The following is a 5,988-nucleotide window of genomic DNA, read 5'->3' as shown; positions in this document are numbered from 1 at the left end:
GTCATTTTCTGTATCTCTACAAGGTTGACAAATCAAGATTTATGCTATCTTTGAGTAGCTGTCGTTAGAAACAGTAGAATTCTTACACTGTCAGGTGATTTTGATGACTAGCTGGAAAAAGTTTACAAATGGTATTCAACTGATTATTTTGTGTGTTTTTTTCTTTATAAGGAAAGCAGAAAAGTTTATAAGTTTCAAGTGGCTGGGAGTATGGTTAATGGAGCAATAATGAAAGGTGTTCTTTCCTGTAGGTATCATACTAATAAAATAGCTTCTTTAGAACAATCTAATATCTTGGGCTATAGTGAATTACAAATTCCAAGCCCAGTCCTGGTCTTGAACTCAGGGCCTGTGCACCACCCCTGGCTTCCTTTTGCTCAAGGCTAGCACTCTACCACTTGGGCCACAGCATCACTCCCAGCCTTTTCTGTTTATGTGGTGCTGAGGAATCGAACCCAGGGCTTAATGCATGCTGGGCAAGCACTCTACCACTAAGCCCCGTTCCCAGACCTTCCATCCACTTTTGTACAACCCAAGACATACGAATTTTTTCATTTTCAAGTGGTTGAAATATGTCAAGTAAATAATAAAAATTCATGATGTGGAAACCTTAGGAAATTCAGATATTATTCTTCATAGATAAGGTTCACTGAATATAGCTACCCTTGCTCATCTTTGGCTGCTTGTATGATAAAGTAACAGAGTTTAGTAGTTGTGCTAGGGATTATGTAACCCACAAACATAACATACTTAGTTTAGAAGGGAAAGCCATCTTTGCACATACCCAGTTCCATACCTGTCTCTGTAAGTGATCATTATTAAGGTATATATTTGTATATCTTTCCAAATATTTATTTGCATATATACCCTGTATGGTACATTTTATATATGTGCCTAAATATACAAGTATGTATACACATGTTCTATAGTTATTATTATGTATCTGAGACATATTCACATCATTCCTTGTAACAGCATCATTACAATGTGATTTTCTTTATTTGCTTGACTATATTTCAGTTTCTATGTCAGTACTTATACATGTTCCTTGTTATTGTAGTTGTGTGTATTTTCATGGCAGCACACATAGATTTAATGCCACAGTTTTTCTGATGATCACATCAGATTCTGAAATATGGTTTTACTAAAAGTTATTTAACTAGTCTCTTATTAAGGAGGTCAGGTTAATTATTTCTGTCCTTTTTCTCCTGTCTTCCTTTCTCCTTCCCTCTCTTATTATGACAAATAATGCTAGAGGTAATATTCATATAGATATTTGTGTGCTGGCATAATAACTCAGCAGAATTAATATCTATAACTTAGATTTGATCAGTGGGTTAAGTTTATTGCTCATTTTGGTGAAGGATACCAAATTGCTCTTCAAAAATAGCAGGCTACATGTGTGTTACTTTTCCCCCCATTTTCCCTTGCCAACAGATAATCATTCCTCTATTTACCAGACTAGCTTAGTCTTACATAAGTATTTTACTACCTCTTCAATATTTTTTCTACTTGCAAAAATAGAAAAATACTCTTTTTAAGAAATGAAAAAGGAAAATTGACCAAGGAATATGTTAAGCATAAAGAAAAGTCTCCACAATTAATACCCACAAGCCTCCACAAATAATATCCACAAATAATACTGTAACCCAGAGAGCTAATGTATTTTCTTTTTTTTCTTATTACTGTTTTTTTATGGGGACTATCATAGTATAAAGCAACTATGCTTTTTAGAATTAAAGAGATATCAGTTGAGTCCAATCTTACCAAACTGTGAAATGCAGTGGCAAACATTACTTAAGCCTTCAGAATCTTATTTTTCTCAGCTATGAAAACGCGACAGCTAGCTGAAATAGATTTAGGTAACAGGTGAAATCATCTGTCCTAACAATTCTAAAAATGTTTACTGTATCACTTCCTTTTACTTTATGAGAATGACAAAAGGGTGTATTTCCTAGATTATCATGTTTTATTGCAGAAGTTTGTAGAGAGTGGTTGGGGAGTAATGTTGGATCTGTCCCTGAAGAGAGAAAGATCGTTTTTCTTTGTTTCCTCACCCTCACTTGACACCTCTTCTCCACTTAATCTCTTGTCATGTGACATTCTACTGCCCAAATGTTCAATGTTTTCCTACTTTGGGGAGAATACAAACCTTCAGGAATAACGAAAGTACCTTTCTCTGCCTTCTTAGAAGAAAATCAATGGCATAATCTAGAGTGAAAATCAAGTTTGTTAGGGGTGACATTGATCAAGATACATCGTATTTAAAAACTGCTTTGTGGAGTGAGAACTCCTATGTGCAACTATTTAAAGATAATAAAAATATTAAGAAAAAATGCCAGGGGCTGGTGGCTCACACCTGTAATCTTAGCTACTAAGGAGGCTGAGATCTGAGGATCTCGATTCAAAGCTAGATCAGGCAAGAAAGTCCATAAGACTCTTATATCCACTGGATAAGAAATGTACTCGCTGCCTTATGTATGAAACTGTAATTCCTCTGTACATCGCTTTAACAATAAATGAGAAAATAAAGACTCATCTCCAATAAACCACCAGAAAGCCAGAAGTGGCACTGTAGCTTAAAGTGGTAGAGCACTATCCTTGAGTGATAAAAGCTTAGGGACAGCACCCAAGCCCTGAGTTCAAGCCCCACAACCGACAACAAAAAATTGAAAATACAAAGTTTAGTAAGCAAATGGTTGGCCTATAGAAAATTCTGTGCCAAAGTAAAGTAACCCTAAGAGCTACATCTTCAAAACTTCTAAAGGACTACCTTATGGATTTCAAAAGTTAGGGAGTTAGAGGACAGAGATGGCATTCCAGATTTTTATAGAAGTTATTTACATATTACAAGTTATTTACATATTTAGTTTTTTGAGAGATCGTCCACAGGCTGGTCTAGAACTTGCTATGTGTGCCTCCCTGGCCTAGAGCTTGTGATCTTCCTGCCTATTCCTTCTGAATGCTGGATAATAATCATGTACCACTAAATCTGGCTCAGAACTAATTTAATCAAACCACTTAGTGAATATCTCCTGCTTCTGTATTTTATGAACGTATAGCAGCATGAACCCCCAAAGATTCATATGCTGGAAGCTTAGTTCCATTGTGTTAATTTTGAGACATGATAGAGCCTGCGAAAGATAGGCCCAGGGCCCAGGGATATAGTTCAGTGGTAGAGTGCTTGTTACACATGCACAAGGCCCTAGATTCAATCTCCAGCACTGCAAATGGAAACTTGGTCCTTGTATTCTTATCAGCAGCAGATCTCAAAATTGATTGATAGATTTCTGGCTGGCTGCTGTCTTTCCTCAGTAGAAAGATGAGCATAATTGTCATTGCCACTTTTCTGCCAAGGTTCATTGGGCCAATCCTGGATGATCTCATGGGCTAAGGGCAGTAAAGAGTTAACCTTTAAGCACTTCATTCCTGGGCTCTACATTCAGAAAATGGATTGTTTTTAGGGCTCTAGTAATAGCTCTCTATGACTGAGTATTTCCTAACCATTCTACCCCTAGATATTCCAGGACATATCTTGTGACCTAGACCAGTAGGTTGTCTTATTATCCCAAGCATACTTCTTCCACTTTGCGTTTGTCTTGTCCTCCTCAGAGCAACCCACTTGCTATTTGTACATCAAGGCCCTATTCAAAAATCTCTCTTCTCTGTGAAAACACTTTCAGCCTGCCCATTCCTTTTGATGTCTCCACAGATGCCCTATTCCAATTTAGAGTCTTCTATCACACAAACACTCTATGGCAATAGTTTCTATTACATGTTTGCATATCTCAGTTACATTGATCATATTTGTTGCTATGTTTTTATTGCTATAGGACATTATGTGGGAAGAGCTGTATTTTGATGCCACTCTGGAATACTAGCTAGAATGTGAAACTGAGCAAGTGACTTGACCTCTCTGAGTTGGTTTCTCCATGTGTAGAATGAAAGGCACGAACTCAGTTCTGGGAGACATCACAGATTAGATTTTATAGGCGTTCAAATTCCTATGAAACAAAAATATTACAGGCAAGGTTAAAAGACAAGTGATTATGGGAAATACGTGCCATATCTATACAAAAGATTAGTACTGCTACAATAGAAGTGACTTCCAACAAATAAGCACGTAGAAAACACTTTGCAAAAGGAACAGAATGACTGTCTAGATAGCATTTATTCCCCAGCAGTACAAGGGAATTGCAAATAAAATAAAATAAAAATAGCCGTGGGAAGCCACTCATTTTTCCCTTTCTCTTTTCTTCGTAGATTTTGTCTTGTTTTTTGGTGTGTTTGCGTGTGTGTGTGTGTGTGTGTGTGTGTGTGTGTGTTACTAGATTTGACCTGAAAGCCTTGCACTTGCATGGCAAGGCACGTCTCCAGTCTGTAGTTATTCCTTTCTTCTAGAAAGATTATTAACATTATGCCTAGAGTTAAAGTATGTAGAACTACAGGGCAGATATCAATGGGACTATGAAATAAAATCACGTTTTTGTCTGAAAGTGTTAAATGTATGTCCCTGTTAACCTATCAAATAGACCTCCAGGAAAGTATCCTGCAAAAATGCTTGGACAAAGATTAACATAAAAATTATCTGCACAGAATAATTTACAGTATTACAAATAATTTGAATTTTCATCAATAGGAGAATGCTATGAGATTACTATAGAGTAAGAGTAAGAGAGGGTTGCATTCAGCTGTGTTTATAACTATGAAAAGGTGTCAGTGATACTTTTTTTTTGGTAGGTTGTGGGGCTTGAATTCAGGGCCTCTGCTCTGTCCCTGAGTGCTTTTTACTCAAGGCTAGCGCTCTGCTTCCAGTAGAGTAGAGTACAGCTCCACTTCCAGTTTTCTGGAGATAAGAATCTCATGGACTTTCTTGCCTGGGCAGATGTCAGCCTCCTTAGTAGCTAGGATTACAGGCATGAGGCACCAGCACCCAAGCAGGATGGGTGCCTGTGCTGGGGCTTGAACTCAGTGCCTGTGCACTGGCTCTTAGCCTTTCTGCTCAAGGCTGGTGCTCTACCATTTGGGCCATTGCTCCACTTACGTTTTTTGGTAGGTAAGTGGAGATAAGAGTCTCAAGGACTTCCTTGCCTCAGATATCAGCCTCCTTGAGTAGCTAGGGTTACAAGTGTGAGCTTTGACACCCAACTAGTGATACATTTTTGAGGGGAAAAATTGACAAGGCCATGCTGCATGATCCTATCTTTTTTTTTTTTAAAGTATAATGTACCTCAGTACTTAATTAGTACTTAAATTGTCGATCGGTTTATGTGCTTAAAAATTATTTGTAAGGAGACATAGATGTTTACAAAGGGCTACCCATTACAGAATAGGCAAGAGTGAAGGAAGAAATTTTTACTTTTTAAGTAACAATTAGGTTTATTTGGGGGGTTTTCTTTTTGTTGTACACAACTGGAGAATGGACCCAGGATTTTGCACATGCTGGGCAAGTGTTCTACCATTTGAGTCATGCCCCCAGTCTGAACCTTTCTGTTTTTGAAACAAAATCTTTCTACTTTTGCTCAGGCCATCTTCTATCTCTTAATCCTCCTGTCTCTGCCTTCCAAATAGCTAGGATGATAGGCTGCTGCCTCTATGCCAGGCTTATCTGTTTCTATGTTCATCTGCCTTGGTTAGCTCTAGTTATGAATATAACCATCTCTTCCTCATAGTACTCACCACATGTTTGGTCATTTGAATACATGTCTTTACTTTCTTCTTGTATGCAGTTTCTAATAGCTATATTTTTGGGTTTAAGGTTTGAATATATGTTTAGGTATAGATTTGTCTTGCTGGGGTTCTCTGAGTTTCCTAGATCTTTAATTTGGTATCTTTCATTAATTTTGATGTGTTCTTGGCTGTTATTACTTCTATTCTTTTGTTCTCTCTTATCTCTTCAGTACCTCTATTATGTATATATTACACTTTTTGAAATTGCTCCAAAGTTTGAGTGGCTGCTTTTTTTTTTTTTTTTTTTTGGCCAGTCCT

The sequence above is a fragment of the Perognathus longimembris genome, chromosome 6, assembly GCF_023159225.1.
Source record: "Perognathus longimembris pacificus isolate PPM17 chromosome 6, ASM2315922v1, whole genome shotgun sequence".
Lineage (NCBI taxonomy): Eukaryota > Metazoa > Chordata > Mammalia > Rodentia > Heteromyidae > Perognathus > Perognathus longimembris.
The sequence above is the reverse complement of the archived record's forward strand: the minus strand, read 5'-3'. Positions refer to the sequence as shown.